This window comes from Chiloscyllium plagiosum, chromosome 5 (assembly GCF_004010195.1).
Source record: "Chiloscyllium plagiosum isolate BGI_BamShark_2017 chromosome 5, ASM401019v2, whole genome shotgun sequence".
Lineage (NCBI taxonomy): Eukaryota > Metazoa > Chordata > Chondrichthyes > Orectolobiformes > Hemiscylliidae > Chiloscyllium > Chiloscyllium plagiosum.
This window is the reverse complement of record NC_057714.1, coordinates 703,949-729,561: the sequence shown is the minus strand read 5'-3', so window position 1 is coordinate 729,561 and position 25,613 is coordinate 703,949. Positions and strand designations below refer to the sequence as shown.

Sequence of the window (25,613 nt, the reverse complement as noted above, 5' to 3'; positions counted from 1 at the left end):
AGTCGGGAATTGAACCCGGGTCTCTGGCGCTGTGAGGCAGCAGTGCTAACCACTGTGCCACCGTGCCGCCCACAAATCTCAGACCTTCGGGTGACCATCCTCCAAGGCAGACTTTGGGACAGGCAGCAGTGAAAAGTGGCCAAGCAGAGGCTGATAGCTAAGTTCCATACCCATAGGGAGGGCCTCAACCAGGACCTTGGGTTCATGTCACATTACAGGTGACCACCATTGCACTATACACACAGACACTCCTACACACACACACATGCACACTCCTATACACAGACATGCACACAGACACACACTCACACATACATCCTCTGAGACTTAGACCACTCTACACTCACACACACATATACACTCTCTCACACTCACAACCCCCCAACCCAGACAGAGACAGACAGACACACATACGCGAGCACACGCACACATCTACATAAAGGTTTGTGGGGTGAATTTGTATTTGGAGAGTTACATTGTACTTTGCTGAAAAACTGCATGAATTAATGTAAAACTCTTATCTCACTTTTTAGATTAGAATCAATCTAAACATCATGGCACAGACAGAGAACACAGGGGGCTAACACCTTCAACGTGTTGTCTAGCTAACACCAATTGTTAGTTAACCTGAGAATGCAACTTTTTAAAAAAAAGTTTTGTGATTTACACATGAAAGAAGTGAAACGATCATGGTATTTGAACAGATGAAAGACTTAACAGACAATCAAGGTATTTTTCAATGTATAATTTTGGTTACATCACACTGTAAACTTTTGCTATAAATTCTGTGTCTTACAATTGTGTCCTCCACAACCACCTGACGAAGGAACGGTGCTCCGAAAGCTAGTGTGCTTCCAATTAAACCTATTAGGCTATAACCTGGTGTTGTGTGATTTTTAACTATATCTATCACCTCTCAATTTAAAGCTATGTCCCATCGTGCTAGCCATCGCCATCCGAAGAAATAAGCACTGACCGTCCAAATGATCTAACTCTCTGATTATCTTATATGTCTCTATTAAGTCACCTCTCAACCTTCTCTCTAATGAAAACAGCCTCAAGTCCCTCAGCCTTTTCATAAGACCCTACCTCCATATCAGGCAACATCCTAGTAAATCTTCTCTGAACCCTTTGCAAAACTTCCACATCCTTACTATAATGCAGTGGCCAGAACTGTATGCAATATTCCAAGTGCAGCCGTACCAGAGTTTTGTACAGCTGCAACATAACCTTATGGTTCTGAAACTCAATCCCTCTACCAATAAAAGCTAACACACCATATGCCTTCTTAACAGCCCTATCAACCTGGGTGGCAACTTTCAAGGATCTATGTACCTGGACATAGAGGTCTCTCTATTCATCCACACAACCAAGAATATTACCATTAGCCCAGTACTCTGTATTCCTGTTACTCCTTCCAAAGTGAATCGCCTCACACTTTTCCACATTAAACTTCATTTGCCACCTCTCAGCCCAGCTCTGCAGCTTATCTATGCCCCACTGTAACCTGCAACATTCTTCATCACTATCTACAACTCTACTGACCTTAGTGGCATCCACAAATTTACTAACCCATCCTTTTACGCCCTCATCTAGGTCACCTATAAAAATGACAAACAACAACGGACCCAAAACAGATCCTTGCAGTACTAGTAACTGAACTCCAGGATGAATATTTCCCGTCAACCACCACCCCCTGTCCTCTTTCAGCTAGCCAATTTCTGATCCAAACTGCTAAGTCACCCTCAGTCCCATACCTCCGTATTTTGTGCAATAGCCTACCATGGGGAACCTTATCAAACACCTTACTGAAATCCATATACACCACGTCAACCACTTTACCTTCATCCACCTGTTGGTCTCTTTCCAAGAGAAACTCTACTCTCTTACTTGCCATCCTGTTACCTTACCTGCCCATCACCCTACCTTCCAGCCATTAATTTGCCACCCTAAGTCCTCACCCACTTACTTTATGTACTTGTTTTTTCTCAATTACTGTGGAAGAGGCTTTGGAAGCTTTAAACTGCGCTTATTTACTGGAATAAGGCAGCTATTGTTATAAAATGGCATGTGGCTTCTGCAAAGATTCTGCCTGTGTGCTTTACTAAACTACATAAGTTGGAATAGATTTGGCATCGGAGGTGAGGCCAAAAAAAGTACTGAGAAAGTAAACAGACAACATATTGTCAGCATCAATGATTAATGACAACTGAATAAGCTGCATTTTGTTTTTATTATTTGTTATTGTGCAATTTATCGCAGGTATTTTGAGGGATCACATTGACAATTTTTTTAAATTTGAAAACTGTGATTCTATTGTATTACATTTATCTAATTGTTCTGGACCAGGCCAGACCCCCTCAAAACATTTCAAGAAAGCAGCCCAGACACTAACTTTGCTAGTTGTTTTAAGCAGGCGTATAGTGGATACTCCAGGAGAGATGCAGCTGGTCAAACCACTTAAACAAAACAATTTATTTACTAGATTACCGAATGAAACACAAACAAAAGACAACAGAATACCGAATAACTTACTCTATCCGAAAACCAAATAGATCATCTCAACTTAATGATGCTGTTCCAAATGCTTGCAACAATCCCCATAAACGCCCCTTAGCACAAAAGGTAAATCAAACGCAGTCTTACAGGAGAGAAGTCAGAGGGAGGGAGGGTCAGCATGGACTTGCTTCTTTGGATCCAGCAGCTTTTCAACTGACTGTGCGAAAGCCAAACCATACCAGAGAAAAGCTGAGCTGGGAGAACTAGCCACACCTCTTTCATTATACAAGGTTTTACAGGGGAACCTTGATTATCCAAATACCAATTATCCGAAAATTGGATTATCTGAAGGAGATCTCAAGGTCCCAACAGAAACATCAAAGACGTGTTTCCAACATTGATTGCGTCTTTTGTTTACAGTGATTAAACAGGCACCATCTCCAAATGACTGACTGCCCACTCTCTCTTTCCCCACACACGTTCCCTGGAGTTCTACACAGGGGTGAACCCTAAAAACCTCCCCCTTCTCCAGATAATCTCTCCAACATTGTCCCTGTACAGGGCAAAGGTGGAACCTAGTAAAAAGTTGTGTGTGTGTGAGAGAGAGCTATTTGGAGACTTACCCCTTGTTAGTGTCCAGTCCAGCTGCCCTGGAGAGGGGGCAGGGGTGGATGGGAGGTATTGGACAGGGTTGAGGGTGCAGGCGGGGGGCATTGTTGGATAGGGTTGTGGGGGCAGGGTTGGGAGGGTAGGGTTGGACCGGGTTTTGGGGCAGGGTTGGACGGGGTTGTGGGGGGCAGTGATGGATGGGCTTTGGGGGCAGGGGGCGGCGCACTGTGTTGCTGCAGTCTCCTGAACGGGGAGCAGACTTTAAAACCTCCAAGCCCCAGATGAAAGGCATTTAATCGATTAACCAAATAATCGATTATCCGAATGAAATAGTGCCTGCCTATCTCGTTCGGATAATCGAGATTCCCCTGTATTTTAAAACTTGAAAGCCTTTTGCCGGAGGCAGTATCTGTTATCTGTAACCAAACTGGCCCTAAAACCCTTCAGCTGTGACTTTTACAACCTCTCTGAAAAAAAGCAAGGACAACATAAACTTCTTAAAGGAGCAGCATCGTCACATTGTACATGCAATGTTTATTGATGTTTATTTGAATAGGTGAAGAATTGAAACTTGGTACTTGTTCATGATGCCTTTGCTTTGATTTACTGGAGAAAGTTTGTGCAGCTTGGCAGGAGTAAGGGTCTTGAAGGTTGGTAGGTTTATAGTTACATTCACAACATTTTAGTACTGAGGAGAGTACTAGAATTTGGCAGTAGCCAATGATCAGAGTTGTTACTTGCTGAAGTAAAACAAACGCCAACACACAAATGACCAGATTGTTTGCAATCACTGCAACACTTTGCCATGCTGGAATTTAAACTATTGTGTAACCACTTAGAGTCATAGAGATGCACAGCACGGAAATACACCCTTCAGTCCAGCTTGTCCATACTAATCCGATATCCCAAGCTAATCTAGGCCCATTTGCCAGTACCCGGCCGATATCCCTTGAAACCCTTCCTATTCATATACCTACCCAGATGCCTTTTAAACATTGTAATTGTACCAGCCTCCACCACTTCCTCTGGCAGCTCATTCCATACACACACCACCCTCTGCATGAAAACGTTGCACCTTAGATTCCTTTTAAGTCTTTCCCCTCTCACCCTAAACCTATACTGTCTAGTTCTGGACCCCCCCCCCATGCCAGGGAAGAAACTTTGTCTATTTATCCAATCCATGCCCTTCATGATTTTACAAACCTCTATGAGGTCTCCCTTCAGCATCTGATACTCCAGGGAAAACAGCCTCAGTCTCTCCTTGTAGCGGAAATCCTCCAACCCTGGCAACATCCTTGTAAATATTTTCTGAACCGTTTCAAGTTTCACATTAGCAAGGGATAATGGCAGTCTGGGGATTTAAAAGAAAGTTCCAAGAATTTGTCCCAGTTTTTGCCCTTGGAACCTCTCCATTAAATTCAGCAGTGAATTACTTTTTAAAACCACTCAGTCTTATTGTACCATGGATATTGTTTTAGTTCTCTTACTAGACATTATACGCAACCTCTTTGTGCTACGAAATAGTGGCCCATGTATTTATGAAGGACTAGTTATGCCTTTAGTTTTAAAACTAGTGTTTACCTAGTTGTTCCATTCTCATTTGGTTGCAATGCTTTTGAGTCAGAAGGTACTGGATTCCAACCCCATTACTAGCATAGCCTTTGAACTTCAGAGACTTAGTACTGAGGAGCAAGGTTCCTTGCAGCTGCCCAGCAGTTCAGAGTCCTGCCCAGGCCCTACATAAGGCTCTGCAACAGAATGTAAAAGGACAGCACTTGAATGAATCACCTATGGGCTCCAATCAAAAATAGAAGGAACTTTTCTAGCAACTCCTTCAGAATAGATGTAAAACAACAACCTCATGAATTTCACAAGGGAAAGTCATATTAGTGAGTTATGAAATGCAATAATCTCCTTGACGCTGCCTTTCTCTAAGAAAGTTATCAGTGTTATTCTGATGTAACAGATGGCATATTTTTCTAAAAATAAAGAACTGCGGATATTTGAAATCTGGAATAACAGAAATTGCGAAAGAAACTTAGCAGATCTGGCAGCAGCTGTGGAGAGAAATCAGAGTTAACTCGAAATATTCAGCGACCCCCTTCAGAACTGATGGTGGATAGGGAAAGTAGGGATATAGGCTGAAGACATTGGGTTGGGGGAGGTGTTAAAGGAATAAGGAATAGGTGGAGACAGAACCCAGAGGAAGAGAAAGATGGTTGGGCAGACAAGGGGTGTGGATAGTGATATGGTAGGGAAGGGGAAATGATGCTAATGTGTGTCATGTGTAGGTGAAAAAGGTTGATGCGGCCTTCAGGACTCAATATCAAATTAATTAAATTTTAGGGACTGAACACCACGTTCTATGTCATTCACCCACCCTCACCCCAGGCCCTGTCAAAACATGGGCTGCTTTTAGCATAGCTGAAGTAGAAAGCAGGAGCAGCCCTTTTGACCCTGCATTACCATTCAACATGGCGGATCATCCAACTCCATGCCCTGCTTCTGCTCCATACCTGTTGATCCCTTTAGCCCTTAGTAGTATAACTCAGCCTTCAAAACATTCAATGTTTTGGCCTAACCACTTTCCCTGGCGGAGAGTTCCAAAAGCTCATCACTGTAAGTGAAGAAATTTCTCCTCATTTCAGTCAAAATTGGCCATCTCCATATTCTTAGACTGTGATCCCTGGTTTTGGACTCCACAGTCATTAGGAACATCCTTCTTGTATTTTCCCTGTCTTGTCCTGTTAGAACTGTATAGGTTTCTAAAATACCACCCAACCCCTCATTGTTCTAAACTGTCCTGAGTATAGTCCTTATCAATACGTCCTGCCATCCCAGGAATCAGTCTGGTAAATCTTTGTTGCAGTCCTTTCAAAAACCAGAACATCCTTGTTCAGATTAGAAAGACCAAAGTTATATACACTACTCTAGGTGTGGTCTTACCATGGTCCTGTACAATTGCCCAAAACATCGCCGCTTCAGAATTCAAATCATCTGGCTATGAGGCCAACATACCACTTGCCTCATTCACCACCTGCAAGCTTACTTTGTGTTTAAGGTCATTCAAGTCTTGTTGAAGCTCCCCCTTTCCCAATCACTCACTATTAATATCGTAATATGCCTTCCTTTTTTTGCTACCTCACATTTATCCACATTATTATTTCATCTGCCATGCAATTGCCCACTTAGCTTGTCTAAATCACACCGAAGCATTTCACCCCATACAGCTCAGCATCCCATCTAGCTTTGTGTTCTTTAGGTCTCACCAGCTCCAGACATGTCCACACAGGTTCATTAAAATACCTGCAATAAGTAACTGTGAAAAAGGATCAAAATTGTATTTATGAGCTGACTTGTGTGCCTTACAATGTATTTGTGTGGTTTTGTGGTTATACTGTCCTTTCCAATATATGCACCATCCTAGTATATTGACATTCCTTTTGATTAATGGACAGAAAGATTTAGCTTTACCTCTATACAAAGTTTCTGGTATTTAAATTGTGATGGTTTTGTGATGTTATTGCAAGACTATTAATCCAGAGATCTAGGTAATGTTCTAGAGACCTGGGTTCATATCTTGCCATGGCAGATAGTGGTATTTGAAATTAATAATAATCTGGAAATAAGAACTTAATGACATTAATGAAACCATTGTCAATTGCCAGGAAAACCCATCTGGTTCACTAATTTATTTTAGGAAAGGAAATCTGCCACCCTTACCCAATCTGGCTGACATGTGAGTTCAGATCTACACAATGTGGTTGACTCTTAACTGCAGTCTGGACATTTCAGAATCCAATCAGTGATGCCCACATTCCATGAATAGATTTTTTTTTTTAAATTCAGTATTCACTGAAGACCCTACTGCCCCAGTTTGACTTAATGTGCTGCTAACAGTTCTGGTCCCCATATTTCGGGAAGGATGTGGAAGCATTGGAAAAGGTGCAGAAGAGATTTACCAGGATGTTGCCTGGTCTGGAGGGAAGGTCTTCTGAGGAAAGGTTGAGAGAATTGAACCTGTTCTCATTGGCAAGAAGGCGGCTAAGAGGGGATTTGATAGAGACATACAAGATGATCAGAGGATTAGATGGGTTAGACAGTAAAAGTCTTTTTCCAAGGATGATGAAGTCAGCGTGTATGAGAGGGCATAACTACAAATTGAGTGATGATAGATTTAATTCAGATATCAGAGGCAGGTTCTTTATGCAGAGAGTGGTAAGGTTTGAAGAGAGTTGCATCATCTTTTGTCCAACCACCAGCTTTGCACTTCATTCAGTGAAGATAGAAAAATTATGAAATCCCCTCACCCTGTTTCCATTCTACTTCCTTCATTAATATGAGAGTGCCCTACCTCCTAACGTAGTCAACTCAGCCACATTAGGGAGATTTAAACAATCCTTAGAGAAACACATGGTTGATTTTGGGATATGTAGGGGGATGAGCTGAGAATAGTTCACAGGTCGGCACAAGATCGAGGGCCGAAGGGCCTGTTCTGGGCTGTATTGTTCTATGTTCTGTGTTCTAACAAGCAGAATGACTGACTAGAGCAAGTTGCTGTGTAAATTCAAACAAGTGGTATTGGCTTGAAAAGGAAAACTCCCTTTTCTAAATAGAATGATCATTGTTTGGCAGTCCTAGCAGCTCAACTTAAGTAATTGTAGCTACGTACTGAAACAGAGGTTGGATAATAGAAGGCAGCAGCTGGCCTTTCTATTACATGTAATGAAGCCATAAACAAGAAACCAATTAGCAGCTGGTCTAGGAAGTGTCTCTGAGAAGTGTCAATTATACAGTGAGAAGCCAAACAGAATTAGAATCAAAATAAATACAGAAAATTGGCAGTAATGTCGTGCTACGCAAAAAGAATGTGAACCACCAGCACTGTTTACAGTCTAGCCTGTACAAATTGATCTTGAAGAACATGTTAGGGGAAGTCTCCCCCATGTGTTAGCATGGGAGCAAAATTTTCAAAGTTCTTAGAACCATTTCAATTTTTAAAGCTCTCGTTTATTTCAATTCTTGCGAACCACAACAGTAAACCACCCAAAAAGCAATGTTGGAAAAAAACACGAGAATTAAAGTACAGACGAAGTTGAAAGTTAATACACTCAGCATTTATCCAAGCCCATAAATGAGAGATTTGAATAAAAGGTTGAATTTGAAATCTCTAGTATGATCCATCTGAAACTAAACATTGTTCATGTTGTCCAGATATATCGAAGCACTGAATTACTTTTATCACGTTCCGAACACAACTGGATTCACTTTTCCTACAGACCACAAATAAAATAAATAGCTAAGTAATTTGATTTGATGCTGGTAATTGAGATAGCAGTTTTGCTCAGGATGCTCTGAGAACTCAGTGCTCCTTGATTAATGGCACATATCTTTTTGCCAACCCGCACCATCAGTTTAAGTCTCAGATTAATGATACACTCGAGACAGCACTAACAGTGTTGCACTGTCTGTATATTTGAAGAGAGTTGCATCATCTGTTGTCCAACCACCAGCTTTGCACTTCATTCAGTGAAGATAGAAAAATTATGAAATCCCCTCACCCTGTTTCCATTCTACTTCCTTCATTAATATGAGATGTGAACCATTTCTGCAAAGCTGTAAGCCTGGCTTTTCCAGTACATCCATCCTACCAATTTTTATTCCATTTATTATCTTTACCATGTCTGTTGTGATCAATTGTTTAGAGGCAAAAATACTGCAGATGCTGGAATCCAAAGTAGACAATCTGGAAGCAAAGTAAACAATCCAATAGTTTAGCAGCATCCACTTGCTGAAAGAATACTTTGTATAAATGTTTATTAGGTAGGCAAATCCTTGCCCTAAATTTTTCAGAACTGTCCCAAAGTTTGGGCCTTTTGTCCCATTTGCCAGATGAGGCCTTCTCAGGACATGTTCAGTCATATTTGAATGTTCAATTGCATCGGCTACAGCAACCGTTATGCACTTGGTGTTTGGGCTGGTCAGTGGCTGTCTAGGATTTGGGGCCAGAGGTGGTGGCAGTATGGGGATTGGTAAAATCCAGGCTGTTGGGTGATGAGCAGAACAAAAGGCCAGGCAGCGTGACTCAACATCAGTCCCTGACACAAGCTCCCCAACACCACCACTTATTGCTTACATGATTTGGTTTCCTTTTATTTTTGGCTTTATGAAGGACGAATCGTGTTTGACTAATTTGCTAGAGTTCTTTGAAGATCTGAAATGGATAACGGAGATCCTATTGATACGGTATATCTGGACTTACAGAAGGCATTTGATAAGGTGTCGCACAAAAGATTAATACATAAGATAAGGACATATGAAGTCAGGGGTAATTTATCAGCTTATTTAGAGGATTGGCTAACCAAGTAGAAATCAGAGTTTGAAAAAAATGGATATTTTCCTGTTTGATATGATTTAATTAATGGATACCACAGGGTTTGGCCCTTGGTCCCTGACAATTTACATTCTATATTTATGACTGATGCAAGAATAGAAAATACCAATGTCAAATTTGTAAATTTCACCAAAATAGGTGGAAAAGCAAGCCTCAATGTAGAAATAGGAAACTTACAAATGAATACAGATAGGTTAGGTGAATTGGCCAAATTTTCACAGATGAAGGTTACCATGGATAAATGTGGGTTATTCATTTGGTCAGAGCAACATAAAAGTAACTCAATGTCTAAATGGAGAGAAACTTCAGAGTGCTTCAATGAAAATGGATCTGGGTATGCAGGTACAGCAGGTAATAAGGAAAGCAAATTAAATGTTGCTAAAGGAACAGAGTATAAAAAGAGGGATGTTTTGCTGCAACTGCACACAGCATTAGTGAGACCACACTTGGAATATTGCATATAATTTAAGAGAGATGTAGTTGTACTGGAGGTAGTTCAAGGGGGGGTTTACTGGATTTCAGATGTGAGCAGTTTGTCTTGTGAAGAGAGATTGAGTAATTTTGGCCTATACTGTCTAGAGTTAAGAAGAATGGAGGGAGATCTAATTGAGGTATATAAAATGCTAACGGGAATTGACAAAGTAGACTTAGAAAGGATGTTTCCTCACGTGAGTCAATCCACAACGAGAGGTCAGATCCCTAGGATAAGGAATCACATATTTTAAAACAGAGATGAGGAGAAATCACTTCTCTCAAAGATTCGTGAATCTGTGGAATTCACTACCCTGATATGAATGCTGGGATATTGAGTAAATTTAAAGGAGAAAAACAACAGATTTTTAATCAGTAATGCATTAAAAGGATTGTGGAGAGTAAGTAGGAAAGTGGAGTTGGGGGTGAGATGAGATCAGCCATAATTGCATTAAATGGCAGACCAGGCTCAAGGGGCAGAACTGCCTACTCTAGAACTGCTCCTAAATCTTATGTTCTTACATTGACTACCATTCTATGCTCAGATTTTCTCTTAGCCAGTTGTGCTTTCTTAATCTCATCCTCTCTCAACTGACTAGGCCGAAGATTCTGGTCTTTGGGTTGTCAGAGCCCAGACATATAACTGAAGAAGTGTTTCAGGATCCTACAATAGTCCTGCTATATAGGCTTACATCTGAATTGCTTGGAAAGTTTAATTGTCTGATGGCCAGTAACATTGCTCCTTAGGATCCTGTATGAATGTCTCCCAAGATCAGTTAGAGAGATGGGCAGATCTGTAGTATTTATCTGGACTGTTACCCAAGAAGCATTAGACAAACTACACAACCTTTCCTGCAACAACTGCCCCCCAGCCCCTGACCAGTGGACAAGACCCATCCCACGCACCAACTTGGCCATCTCCCTTATGACCCGATTACCTCTGTTGACCATTTGACTAACTCCCACCCCCATTTCGACAACTGCCATAACCTGACTAACCACCAGACTTGGCCACCCTCTGAGCAGCTTCGACTCTACACCCCTACCCACTCACACACTTACCATGTGACCTACTCACCCATCCATTAACATTCAAAGACTAGACCTTTAAAGTTAACATACAACAGCTAGTGCTGTATAAAAGGCAACATGCTCCATCTTGTTCCAAATCTATTCCGCCTCTACGGAGTTCCCTGAGGAATGCTGCACAGTATGTTATAGATACCTGTGATCAGAAGAACCTGGATGAAATGCACAGCAGTGATGATTTAATAATTGCTGCTCAGAAGATTTGGACATTTTAACGTCAACAAGTTTTATTTGAAGAATTCACCGAAAGTGTATCATACACTTCTGTTTTTGTTTCATCATATTCTTTGCCACTCCCATCATCACTGAGCAAGTATGCAAAACATCATCCACGCAAAGGACGGCCATTATTCTATCACTGCTTTTCCTATCCATTTACCCTGTTGGGTCCTCTCTCATTCCAACCATGTTCCAAATTCAAGTTCTTCTTTAGATATTTCCTCATTCTTTGTCAGAGTCATCTGGTTTAGGTTAGTAATGATCACAGTTACCCAGTGTTTTCCCCTGCACACAGTTGGTCCATCTCATTGTCTAGTATTGGATCCAACAATGTCTCCCTCATTAGATCATGAGCATACTGGTCAAGGAAATGTTCCTGAGCACTCTTCAAAAACTCCCCCCTCTTTACACTTTACTCAAACATTATTCCAATTGATATTTCAGTAATTGAAGTCCCCCAATATCACAACTCTGCAGTTCTTGCACATCTCTCTGAATTCCCTTCAAATTTACTCCTGTCTTTCTCGCTCATGCACATTCTTAGGAGGCGTATAGAAATATCCCAGTGGTAAGATTGTCTGCTTTCTTGCTTCTAAGCTGTCATCGAGTTGGTTCTCTATAATTCTTCTTGTGATCCTTTCTTTCCAACACTACAATGTATTTTGCAAAGTAATCCCAAAGACAGCTTCTCTGCCTCCCTTTTCAGCACACTTTGCATTCCTGAATTGTCCACACCATTCTTTGCCTCTTTCTATTATTCCTGCAATACAAGAATCTCATTCCATCATGCACTTTGTTCTTCTTATCTACTTCTATCTGTTGGTGTTTATTTCTGTTGCATTTCAGCTTAAATCTTCCCAAACACATTTCTTGGCCCATTTGCCTTCATTGATCAGAGCATTCACTACAGGAGTTGGGACATCACGTTACAGCTGTTCAAGACAGTGATAAGGACGCTTTTGGAGTACTATGTACAATTCTGGCCGCCCTGCTACTCGAAGGATATTATTAAACTGGAAAGCGTGCAAAAACGAGACTGGACTTACGAGACTGGAAGGTTTGAGTTATAAGGAGAGACTGGATAAGCTGGGACTTTTTCCCTGGAGCGTAGGTTTATAAAATCATAAGGGGCATAGATAAATTGAATAGCCAAGGCTTTTTCCCCAGAGTAGCAGAGTTCAAAACTAAAAGGCATAGGTTTAAAGGTGAGGGGAATTTCTTTCCATGCAGAGGGTGGTGAAAATATGAAATGAGCTACCAGAGGAGGTGGTAGAGATGGGTACAATTACAACATTTAAAGATATTGGGACAGGTACATGGATAGGAAAAGTATAGAGGGTTTTGGGCCAAATGCAGGCAAATGGGACTAATTCAATTTAGGAATCCAGGTCAATATGGATGATTTGGGCCTAAAGACTTGTTTCCATGCTGTATGACTCTGACATAATTAGATTAGATTCTTTACAGTAGGGAAGCAGGCCATTTGGCCCAACACTGACCCTCCGTAGAATAACCCACCTATTCCCCTACCCTATATGAACCCCTGACTAATACACCTAACACTAAGAGCAATTTAGCACAGCCAATTCTCCTGGCCTGCACATTTTTGGATTGTGGGAGAAAACCAGAGCAAACCCACGCAGACACAGGGAGAATGTGCAAACTCCACACAGACAGTCGCCCGAGGTCCCTGGTGCTGTGAGGCAGCAGTGCTAACCACTGAGCCACCGTGCCGCCCTAAGAACCATATCCTGTTGTGGTGTATCCTGCCCGTATTTGAAAAAAATGGCTCCTGCTTCCAAAGTCCCAAGAATCTGAAGCCCTTCCTCCTGCAGCACGCCTCAAGCCATGCATTGATCCTCCTTTTCTTCTGATTTCCATTCTCACTGGAAGTTACTGTTACCTGAAATCTGGCAACAAGTCAAGGGATCCCCACATCCCCAGCTATAAGGGACATCAAGCAGGTTAAGCAGCTAGTTACACTGAAAATCCTAAGAGAGCACAAACCAGGGTGTACAATATACTATATTCCTTCACATTTTAAAAAGTATTTACCATGAACTTAATGAAGATTGAGGCACAAACATTATTAGAGTCTACAATGTCATAAACATAAATATTTTTAAAAGTTTATCAATAACATTTTAAGCATAATGGAAAGTTCAATGTTACACAAAAGTAAAATTGGCTTTAATGGTTGCTCAACAGTACTTATGACAATAATATAGAACTTGCTGTGCAATATTAGAGTATAAAGGCAATTTCTCCCTAGTTCAGTCATTTATATGGGAAAAAAACACAGTTGCAGGGGCTTCAGCAGTGTACAGTGTGGATGTGTAGAGAATTGTTAACTGCACCTTCTGGATTTCTGCTTTCAGAAATTCTGTACAATTATCACCGGTAAAAGCTGCCAACGAATGCTGCAACCTTTGACCATAATACACAATGCATGATGTGCAACTGTGTCAATAACTTATCCAGACTATGAACATGATTTTGCCAGTGGTATCCCTCTATATTTATTTATATTTTAAGTACTGTGTAAGGCAAGTTTGAGGTGAAAAAATATATTTAACAGACAATATAAAATGTAACTCTCTCTCTATTTAGTTTGATTTCATTGCAAAAGGGGGAGAAAAAGGACATCTACTTTCTTGAGATGAGCTTTCATGTTTTACATTTTGTAGCAAAGCCTCCAAAAGTTTAAAAGTACAGTTTATACAGGAAAAATGAGGTTTGTGTTATTAAAGAAGACTGCACTTTTATTTTCACAAACATTTTTTGTTTCAGCATCCAAAAGTGTCCCACCAAGTGCCAATGTAAATATATTCTGCACACAATAGCAGTATCTCTCATCAGGAACACCAGCTATTCTTGGGTTTATGTTTTTATTTTACTTTTTCTTTTAAAGTTTTTTCAAAGAAAATAATCTCCCACTGGAACAAAATCCTTTTTGTCCTCATTGTGGTTGCTTTCAAAGACAAAATGTAGTCTATTTTTTTAAAAAAATTCATGGATTATACAGCAAAACTTCCTTTTGAATGATAGAATTTGTGTCCAAGGGCAGTAAGTTTTGTGGAAAACAAATAGGATACCATGATATGTTCATTTGTTCCAATTAGTTTTCATTTTGTCAAACTACTGTAATTCTGTGTCTCTACAGTGGATGTGTTAAAGTGGGGCTATGACCTACCTTAATGCTATATCGAGTGAAATCAATTGGTCTGACAGCATTAATTATTTCTAGCCTTTCTACATTTCGTTCTGCTAATCCCCTCATTCCTTGTGAAAGAAAACTCACTTTTATCTCAGGAAAATAATTATGTGTTTAGCAGCAATTAGAGTGAACATTTGGAAACCTTTCTCGGCAGTTTGGTAAGGGATCTCAAGAGGCGACTGTGGTGCAGTGGTGCAGACATAATAAGACTAAGAAATTGGAAAAGGAGGCAGCCATTCAGCCCCACAAGTCTGCTCCACCATCCAATTGGATCATGGCTGATCCAACACTCCTCACCCAATTTTCCTGCCCTTTCCCCACAATCCCTGACTCTCTTATTGATCAAGAATCTATCACGGCCTGATATGTATACAAGGACTGTGGCTTACTGCTTTCTATGGCAAGGAGTTCCAAAGCCCCACTACCCTACGAGCCAAGAAATTCTTCCTTGTCTCAGCCTTAAACTTAGTTCTGAGACTATGTCCTCTTGTCCTAGATTCTCCCATGAGAGGAAATATCTCTCTCAGTATTTACTCTATCAAACCGCTTTAAGAATCCTAAATGTTTCAATGAAATCAACTCATTCTAAGTTCCAAGAAGAGGCCCAACTTGTTTAACCTTTGCTCTTAAGACAGTCCCTCCATACCAGGGATCATCTTAGTGAACTTCTCTGAACTGCCTCCAATGAAATAATATCTTCCTTTAGATAAGGGGACCAAATCTGCACACGGTACTCCAGGTGTGGTCTCTCCAGGTGTGGTCTCTCCAGGTGTGGTCTCTCCAGCATGTTGTCCAGTTGCACTAAACTACTTCTAAACTACTAACCTCTTGAAATAAGGGCCAGCATTCCATTAGCCTTCCTGATTTCCTGGTATACCTGTGTGCTAGCTCTGTGTTTTGTACATAAGTACCCCCAAGTCCCTTTGTGATGCAGGTTTCTTTCATTTGATGTCCTTACCTAGGACTCATGAATCTGGGTTCAAGTCCCGCCTGTTCCAGAGGTTTGCAGAAACATATTTAAACAGATCAATTAGGAAATATCTGAAGAACTTCAAACCAAGTTAATGCTTATCTTTCAATTACTTGAATCAAAAAATTAGATCTTGCATCTGAAAGACTTACATCACAGAGACTGGAAACGGATGTTGTATAGATATGCATGCAATTAAATGTGCTGATGCAAATAGTGATATTGATAGATATTTCCCAGCCAGCTACCTGAATATTAGATTTTAGCTATGCTCCTTTACTGATGGAGACTGTATCAGCTCTTCATATATCAAAAGTGAAATATACACCTGGAGCAAAAGCTTGCACAATAATGAGGCTGATTATTATGTTACTGTTATTGATTCATCTCACTCTCAAATATGTTTGTTTTTCTCCATGAGTTACCTTCCAATGAATTAATGGCTACAATTCAATAAGTGGAGCTGTTTGCAATCCTGGAGGCATAGGTCATGACATGATCAAATTATTATATCTGAGTCCCTGCTATTCTGCTTTCATAAATTCTGGAACCAACCAGGGAATAGACTACCTTCGATCTCACCATATGTTATGAAACAGGGTTAAAGAATGACTTTGTAGGCATGAGTAATCATAATATCATTAAATTTCACATTAAATTTAAGTATAAGAACTGAGTGGAACACAAATTGCCTAAAATTAATTATGATAAAGGAATGAAAACAGACAAAAAATATACTTTTAATAGTACTATGGACAATGTAAGAGATTTAAGGAGATTTTTCATAATTTTGACAAACATGAATTGTACTAGAAGTTAGCTAAGTGTCAATTTTGGCTAATTTCATGGAAGAGTTCTCTCAATGAGACCTAGTGAGGTAACTCACAGTATCTTCTCAAACTCAGCGTATTATTTATGCACCACATCCTTTTTGGCACCCTGCTTGTCTACACGCCCGCTAGCCATAGGCAGAAGTACTCATTAATGGTAGAATATCTCAGGCTGCCTTGCGCCAATGCCATCTTTAAAGCCCAGCTTTGTACTTGGTCAAGCATTAGCAGTCCAGAGTTGACCTTCACTGTGAGCATAGTGAGATGGCAACCACAAACAAACCATCTCTGCACACATAGGTGAAAATACTGTCACTTCATTGTACAATCACATTATACATCTATTGCTATTTAAGCACCCAAGTAGCACAGTTTACCCAAGTTTAGTGACTCTTGTATGAAAGTGTTAATGGCTCAAGTTCTACCTCCTCCAGATGTGTATCATTACATCTGGGGTGGCACGGTAGCTCAGTGGTTAGCACTGCTGCCTCAGGTTCCTCGATTCCAGCCTTGGATGCCTATCTGTGTGGAGTTTGCACATTCTCCGTGTCTGTGTTTCCTCTGGGTAGTCCTACAATCCAAAAATGTGCAGGTTCGGTGAATTGGCTATGCTAAATTGCCCATAGAGTTCAGGGATATGTGGGTTAGGTGCATTAGTTAGGGGTAAATGTAGAGTAATAGGGTAGGGGAATGGGTCTGGGTGGTTACTCTTCGGAGGGTTGGTGTGGACCTGTTGGGCTGAAGGGCCTGTTTCCACACTGTAGGAATTCTATTTCTGGACAGGTTGATTTTAAACATTCATAACCCTGTTTAAGGGAGTGCTACTGTCTCCCTATTGCCCAATGTGGCCTTCTCTCATTGTTCAATGTGGAATGATCACATATGAAAGCCTTCTAAAGTTCATATGTTTATTCAGCAACAGCAAAAGTGAACACAAAAAAAACGACTTATGAGATCATGACCACTTGAATGAAGGATGATGGTTGACTTGACTGAGGGCTACTTCCTCAAGACTTTCCATCAACCAATTAATCATTTCTCAATGTGTTTGCCTCATACATTGCTGGCAAATGGTGCAGGTGTGAATTGATGTAGCACCAGGCCATACAGCAAGATATCCATCCCCTCAGCTGATCACTGCTGACAACCATGACAAGCTTTCCTGGCTTTGTGTCTGTGCTGAAAGTAAAGACAAGACAGGGGAAAAGCATGAAAATGGGAGGCAAGTCACACATAACATGAGCAAACCAGCAGATATAACTTGAGTGAGTCAGTGAGTAAGAAAGCAAATGAATATCCCTGAGATGGAACCTGGTCGAGTTCCTGAGTTGGGGTGCCTGCCCACCCCTCCTTCTGTGCAGTATCCTTGCAAGATGTTGCATTGAAAGATGCTGGTGCGTTCCAAAGTGCAGCTTTGAATGTAAAATCTTCTTGTCAGTGATCGCAGTCAGCTAGATGGGTGAGGGTTGGTTAGCTCGATTGGCTGGATGGCTGATTTGTATTGCAGGGTGATGCCAAGAGTGCAGATTTCAGTCCCATACCTGCTGAAGTCAATGTGAAGGTGCTACTTTCTCAGCCTCGCCCCTCGCATGAGGCGTGGTGACCCTTTGGTTTAACACAATCAGTCACCTCTCTCTTTAACGAGACAGCAGCCCTGTGGTCCTATGGGATGGACTATTGCAACATTTATACATCTGATGCCAAAATCTGTGGACTAGGGGTGCATGCAGTCGCTGCCCAGGGACTGTGTCCCAAGGTGTTGGTGACTGCTATCTGAGATGGAGGCCTAGAGAAGTGAACTGGAGACACCAGCTAACTGCTCTGACTTTCTTGTCAGGAATTGTCGCCATCAAGTTTCCATCTGGTGGATGGGAGAATGTGAAACTTTATTAATCTCACCTCATTAATATAATGAGATGTTAGTGCATGCACATATACCTCCAACCGCTCACGATCTCGCCATTGAATGTTCAGTCGGAAAATGGGACATTTTTTAAAGGAAAAGTCACTAAAATAATTATTGGTCTCTTAGAGATTGAGACTGTAAAATTAACACTGGGAAATAAGAACTGGTAGAGACTTTGAAAACATATTTTATATCATTCATGATGGTAGAAGACAAAAATATCCAAAGATTCATAGAAAATCAAGAGGAAACAAGAAAGGGTGAATTTAAAACAATCACAGGGGAAAAAGGTAATGTGAATACGATTTGGACTTGGAAGTCAGCATGAGCTCTGGACCTAATAGCCTTCATCCTGGGGTATTAATAGTGGTGTGGATGCATTGCTTGTAATATTCCAAAACTCTGTTCTGGACCAAGTGGATTGAAAAGCTGTAAATGTAACACCTCTTCAAGGACAGAGCCAATTTCAGTGCTTTAACAATTTTATATAATAGCTTAACAAAAGAAAAGCAGAATTTGATACTAAAATCTCAATTATCCCCCCCCACCCCAGCAAATCAGAGATCAGGAAATTGTGAAAGCCCTTTAGGAAACTGTCTTTGACTGATGCATCTTAACTGCTTCACCAAGGACATGTCTTCTTTAATAACAACAGAGTAAGGATGATGGTTTCACAGTTCACAACTTGTGCAGTAATGAAACCTTCCATATCAACTTGCACAAAGACCTGCAGCTAAGTGGCAGCCTAATTTCACTATAAATGCCAAGCAACCATGGAATCCCTACAGTGCAGATAGAGGCCATGCGGTCCATCAAGTCTGCACCAACCTTCCAAAGAGCATCTCACCTTATCCCTGTAACCCCTCATTTGATATATTTAACCCACTCATCTGGACATCCTGCACACTTAGTATGGCCAGTCCACCTAACCTGCATATCTTTGGACTATGGGAGGAAACCGAGCACCTGGACAGACACGGGGAGAATGTGCAAACTCCATACAGTCGCCCAAGGCTGGAATTGAACCTGGGTTCCTGGTGCTGCCAGCAAGAGAAAGTCCAAATATCTTTCTCTTGATTTTTGAAGGAATAGCTATGGATCACCCCACTGAAGCCAATGTCCCAAGTATTGCAACTAACTAGAATATACCAAAGCAATTTCCCAAGGTTACTTTGACTGTCCTGCTTGCTGTACCATCGAAACAAAGAACAGCAACAATGCCAAACCTCCACTTTGTGTTGAACTTTGCCAGAACACTGCAAAAATCTTAGGACAGAAATGTTAGAGCCAGGTGGTGATTGGAATGACAACTGATTGGAGGTTAGGGTCAGAGTGGGTGGAGCTGTCCCACAAAGTGGTCACTTGCCAATATAGAGCAGACCACATTGTGAGCAGCAAATACAGTCAACTAGATTGATAAAAAGACAAATAAATTGCTGCTCTTTATGTATTGAAGAGATGAAAGAGCAAGCTTTACATCCTGGCAGGGTGAAGTAGTGTTAGAATTTTCGCTTTCAGATCTTCAATAGCTGCTGTATTTTGCCCTTTTGTTTTGGGCAACTAACGTGTCTCCTTGTTCCCACATACATGTTTCATTCAGGCATTTAGGCAGCCGTTTTAACACTGCCCTATCAGAGATCAGACAACTCAGCAGCAGTGGAATCTGGGACTTTTTCAGTCTATTTAATTCATTTGAATAAATTTTGTTAATGTATTTGGGAGTGTGGGTAAACTGGAAGACAGTTTACTGGATTTGATTCAAGAGTAATATTCTGAGGAGATCACTTACACTGACTTACATCAACAATTCACACTTTTGATGGATTAATGAGTACCTTTGTAGAGACCATGCAGCTGTCACTGTTAGATGTTTTTAAAAATATATGGACACATCAAGCACCCTTTCAATACGCACTGTTGGTGGCTAATAGTAATTGCAATTTGTTGACATATTAATGGTTTTGTTGGCTTCTAAGTACTTTTTATTTACTATTACAGTGTTGTAATGTCAATAAATGAACAACCTTGTGTGGATGTTCCATGCTGTTAGCGTTGATACACCAATAATGTCATCCAAACATTTAGAAATCTTTAGAAAAGTAGTAAACACAGCATAAGAATTTGAACTAGGGGTGGCTTAAAAATGAGCTTCAGATTTTTCTGCAGTCTGCAGCATTTAAAGCAGATCTGGGGAGTCAGAAGTTGTCTAAATTTAGAGTGGTTAGGTACAGGAATCAAAGCTAGAATATTTTAAGACTTTGTTTCCTCGACAGCTATCATTCTCCTGAGTAAAAGTCAGCAAACAGCTCGCTCCAAACTTTAATCAATTGTATCTTCAAATTGGCTTTCAGAAACTTCACAAGAGGTGCCTGGTATGACAGTCCATCACCATACAGAACACGTGAAACCATTCATTGTTGCTGATCTCAAAATCCAGACCAACGTGCTAGTGCTTGCTGCTGATCTTGAAGAGAGGTGTCTGTAAAGATCTATCGATTTCTCTGGCTGAGATTCCAGTTTTCCTAGTGTTAGGTTCGTTCTGATAGTGAGATCATCAAGCTAAATATTCCCACTCCTCGGATGCTGCCTGACCTGCTGTGCTTTTCCAACACCACACAACTCTGATCTCTAGCATTGCAGTCCTCACTTTCTTCTAGCGAAACAGTCAGTCACTTTGACTTTATTTTACAAACAGCGAGTGATTTTTCTCTTGCACTTTTTATAGCTGTATCAGAAGCAAAATAAAAGATTAAGAGTGAAGACTGGTTTAATAAGGTTGAATTGATACAGCCTAACCAAACACTCAGTTTAAAAAAAATTACATTTTTATTAACTAATGCAATATTCCAGAAATATTGTTTCACTTTTGCAAGCCTTAGGGAGATTGTTCAGCTTAAGTATGCCATTAGTGTGCTTATCAAAAATCTAATTTAGCTGCACAATTTTTCAAGGGTTTTTAACAACAAGACTTTATGTAAAATAGGAGTACACATCAAATCACTGCTTCCAAGTTGATTTACATTTGCCACGACTTCAGGACTGCAAACTGGAAAAGTAAGGACAGCAAAATCAAGATTTCTGCATTCAGCCATACAAATTTGGAGCAGACTTTCACAGTGATGATAACAAACATTGATGGCCATTACCTTAGCAAAGTCAGGGCCATTATTTTCTGACAATTGCATTGTTGAAATGAGAGGCAAAATTCACAGGGCAGGAGCTTCGGTGAGAAGTAGCAGGGCCAGGGGAGTGAGTTCTCAGTGGGTTTCTTCTGGTGTTCCAGTATCTAATCCTACAATCAGGCAGGGGGGGAACTTCCCATCCCAAATCTGGCTGCTATGCAGTTTGCATTGTGATAGGCCTGCCTGTAGCTGGGATGAGCCTTTTAATTGATCATTAATTGACAATTTTAAGACTTCAGTTGGTAGTGGGTTGGGAAGGTCCTTAACTTAATTCAGGTGGCGGCAAGAAAGGGGTGAGGCTCAGGCAGTCACCAATTCCATGGAAATACAACCATTTCCCACCTCACCACCAATGACAGCAGGATATTCCCTGCTCTTTTCACTCTACATTGTTATTTATTTTAAAAGCCCTAGGCCTAACCATCTTCAACTGCTTCATCAATGACCTTTCCTCCATCAAAGGTCAAAAGTGGGGATGTTTGCCAGTGTTCAGCACCATTTGTGACTTCTCAGTTTATGAAACAATCCATGTTTAATTGCAACAAGATTTGGACAATATCCAGACTTGAGTTGACAAATGGCAAGTAGTATTTACAACACATTGCCAGACAAGAGACAATCCAACCCTGTCCCTTAATATCGAGTGTTACTATCACTGGATTCCCCTCTAACAACTTTCTGAGGTTTAGAAACTCAACAGGACTTGTCACGTAAACGGTGGCTATAAGAGCAGGTCATAGGCAAGGAATACTGCGATAAGTAACTCATTTCCTGACTCCCCAAAGCCTGCTTGCCCTCTACAAGGCACTGCCAAGTCAGGAGTGCTCCCCACTTGCCTGAATAGGTGCAGAACCAGCAACACTGAAGAAGCTTGACACCATCCAGGATGAAGCAACCCACTTAATTGGCATCCCATCCACAAACTCAGTCCAGCGTTGATGCTCAATAGCAGCAGTGTACTATCTACAAGATGCACTGCAGAAATTCACCAAAGATCCACAGACAGCACCTTCCAAACCCACGACCACTTCCATCTAGAAGGACAAGGGCAAAAGATACATTGGAACACCACCACCTACAAGTTCCCTTCACGATCCTGAGTTGGAAATATATTACCATTCCCTCATCACTGGGTCAAAACCCTAGAATTCCCTCCCTACCGCCGTTCTGTGTCTAAGCACAGCACTCGGACTGCAGCAGTTCAAGAAGGCAGCTCACCACCACCATCTCATTGGTTTAGGCAGTGATGCCCATGTCCTGCAAATGAATTTTAAAAATGACCACAAGGGGTCACTATGTATTCAATGTTGTAATAATCCTTTGTGTTTTGTTTTAAAATAAATTAATGTTCTATTAATTTATCATCCATAAAATACTTAAGGAACTAAGTATGGGTAAAGCAGAGCAAATCTGGACATAATTTTTACAAATTCATTAAATCTTAATTGGAGAAGTAAAATGTTTTATTTAAACTGTATTTAAATGTCAGCAGTGTCTTAAATCTCAACATAGCCAATAAAGAACATTTTTAAAACCACAAAAAAGAGCTATGCTGTTAGATCTTTTTGGGTTTTTTTAAAAATAGTTCAGCTGATTTTTATTAAATTGCTTGAATTTCATCACAATGTGTTCAGAACAAAACACTTGTTCTAAATTCAGTGGGAAATAGTATCACTACTAGAGGTAGTAACAAAGACAAATTGTACTCCAGCACTATATCATGGGTAGCTGTCTGTGTTATAATGGCTTTTTATGTTGCGTCATTTATAATATGGAAGTTTCATTTTCCCCTCAATCATATTCCTTGTAAGAAATCACTGTTTAAATATTTTAATTTGCACTGGTCCTAAATTTCAAATCTGTAAGCCACAGAACTTGCAAAATGGAAGTGGTAGAATCAGAATCTTGATATTTAATTTGTATGATGTGGAATTTCCTGAATAAGAGCATCTTCAGAGTAAGAGAGAGCATGGCGATAACTGCAGGGAGAAAATTGCAGAACATGATATGTAGATAAACAGGAATTTTAGGGAGCAACTTATATCAACTGAGAATGGCAAAGTATGTGTAGAAGACTGCTTTCTGGCATGGTGTTAGGGATACCATGGCATGCAATTCTCATGTTGATTTGGTAAGAAACGTTATCTAGAAACCAGTGACTATACATTAAGTTTGATATAATTGGAAGAAAGGAGGAGAAAGTGAGGACTGCAGATGCTGGAGATCAGATTCCTGAAGAAGGGCTTATTCCCGAAACGTTGATTCTCCTGTTCCTTGGATGCTGCCTGACTGCTGTGCTTTTCCAGCAACACATTTTCAGCCATAATTGGAAGAAACCAGAACTCCAGTATATTGCTTTAGAAGGACTAATTTATTTCTGTCTCTGTTTTTTGGTAAAAGTGATCTCATGGTGATTTGGTCTGATATCAGCCATCTGTCTTGGGAGACAGTGGACTGTACCCAGGGTGAATGTCACTTCTGGAGTGAACAACACCTTTTGTAGGTGTAGGTGTAGAGACCAGTTTTGTAGGTGTAGAGGCCAGTTTCGAAATGGTAGTCCCATCCACAGCTACTATATTTGAATTTCACTGGCTCAAAGATTGATGTTTATTTTCTAGTGAGCTCACTTTTCTGACACCTGGTCATTTTCTTCACCTTCTAATCTTGCAATGTTCTTTCACCTGGCTTGTCTCCAAGCATTCCAGTCAGCAGCAAGGACATCTTTTGAACTGATCCTGCTTAGATTAGATTAGATTAGATTACTTACAGTGAGGAAACAGGCCCTTCGGCCCAACAAGTCCACACCGAACCGCTGAAGCGCCTAGACCCCTTCACCTAACACTACGGGCAATTTAGCATGGCCAATTCACCTAACCTGCACATTTTTGGACTGTGGGAGGAAACCAGAGCACCCAGAGGAAACCCACGCAGACACGGGGAGAATGTGTAAACTCCACACAGTCAGTCACCTGAGGTGGGAATTGAACCCGGGTCTCTGGCGCTGTGAGGCAACAGTGCTAACCACTGTGCCACCCACTGCCACCATGCCACCCACGGTCAACTTGTAGTCTCACTTGCATACATACTTGTATGGGTAACCCTGTTAGTCTTATGTTGATTGCAGTCTCATCATAGGCCATGTCTTTGGAGATACAGCTGTGTCCATTCCGTTTGTGACTCAGCCAATGAAGTCCCTGCTGATGAAGAGTGTAAATGTGCTAGTGAATAGGCTGTGGCTGTTCTCCTTAGTGAAGAGAACGTAAGAGATAATTTGATGGAGCTATTGGAGGTTATGAGGTGTGGAGAACCAGAATGTGCCAATTTGAGATAAATGGCAATGGAACCAATTGGAAAATGAGAACAAATTTTGTTATGCAATGAGTAGTTTAAATCAGGAATGCACTGCCTAGGCGTGTGGGTGGAGGCAAATTTAGTTAGGGCTTCCCAAAGGGAATAAGCACCCGAATAGAAAATAGGCAAAGCTACAGGAAAGGGTAGGGGAGTGGAATTTGCTGCATTGTTCTGGAGAGAGCTGTCATAAACATGATGGGCCAAATGGCATCCTTCTGTGCTGTAAAAATTCTATTATTCTAAAGGTGAGTACAAGGGTAGAGCAGTATTTTAAGGTCAACTGTAGAAGAGAAGACACAGGTACAAACTGACATTTAAAAAGATAAATTTAGTGTGGTTGATTTATTTCACGTACAAAATGGCTAATACTTTGGCCATTTTCAGGATAAGAAGTGCAATGCTGGGTAGCCAGCACTTTTGGTGAAAAAACCAGGTAGATAGGTCAGCTGGTCTTCCATGTCCTTACGACTCTTTGTTATTTTCTGAGATTTTCTTGACTGATTTTATTATTTATTACATCATGATTATGATTGTTCCTCAATCATATTGCACAAATCTTCTCTGCCTAATCACATTTCAGCAAAACATGCATTGCCTCACTCTTACATGCAGTCTTTGAGCAACAATAACCATGACATTCAGTTATATTCTCCTTCTCCCATCCACACTACATATGCCAAACAAAAGGTTTATATTGAAATTCAACATTGTTAGTGCATGATGCACATCAGAAAACTCATCCAAAAATACCATGTCAACCAAACAATAAATGTTGCGATTGCCAAGGATTCAAAAAAAATTCTGAAGGATGTTAAGCTCTGCTTTATCATTCAATCATGTCAATGACTATCTCCGACCTTGTGCTCTTCTTTTCCT

At 40.7% G+C, this 25,613-nt stretch overlaps 1 protein-coding gene across 7 annotated transcripts in view; it reads left to right on the top strand.

Annotated features, from left to right (window-relative positions):
* The window catches only part of LOC122549654 (thyroid hormone receptor beta), a 182,779-nt gene that overhangs the window by 94,673 nt on the left and 62,493 nt on the right, over positions 1-25,613 (top strand). The window contains exon 1 of one of the 7 annotated variants that reach the window (XM_043689454.1): positions 24,337-24,346. The exons of the other annotated variants lie outside the window; for them this stretch is intronic. The gene's annotated coding sequence lies outside the window, so the exon portion shown is untranslated. Of the gene's footprint in view, positions 1-24,336; positions 24,347-25,613 lie in introns of those variants that run through there. 7 annotated transcript variants of the gene reach the window in all.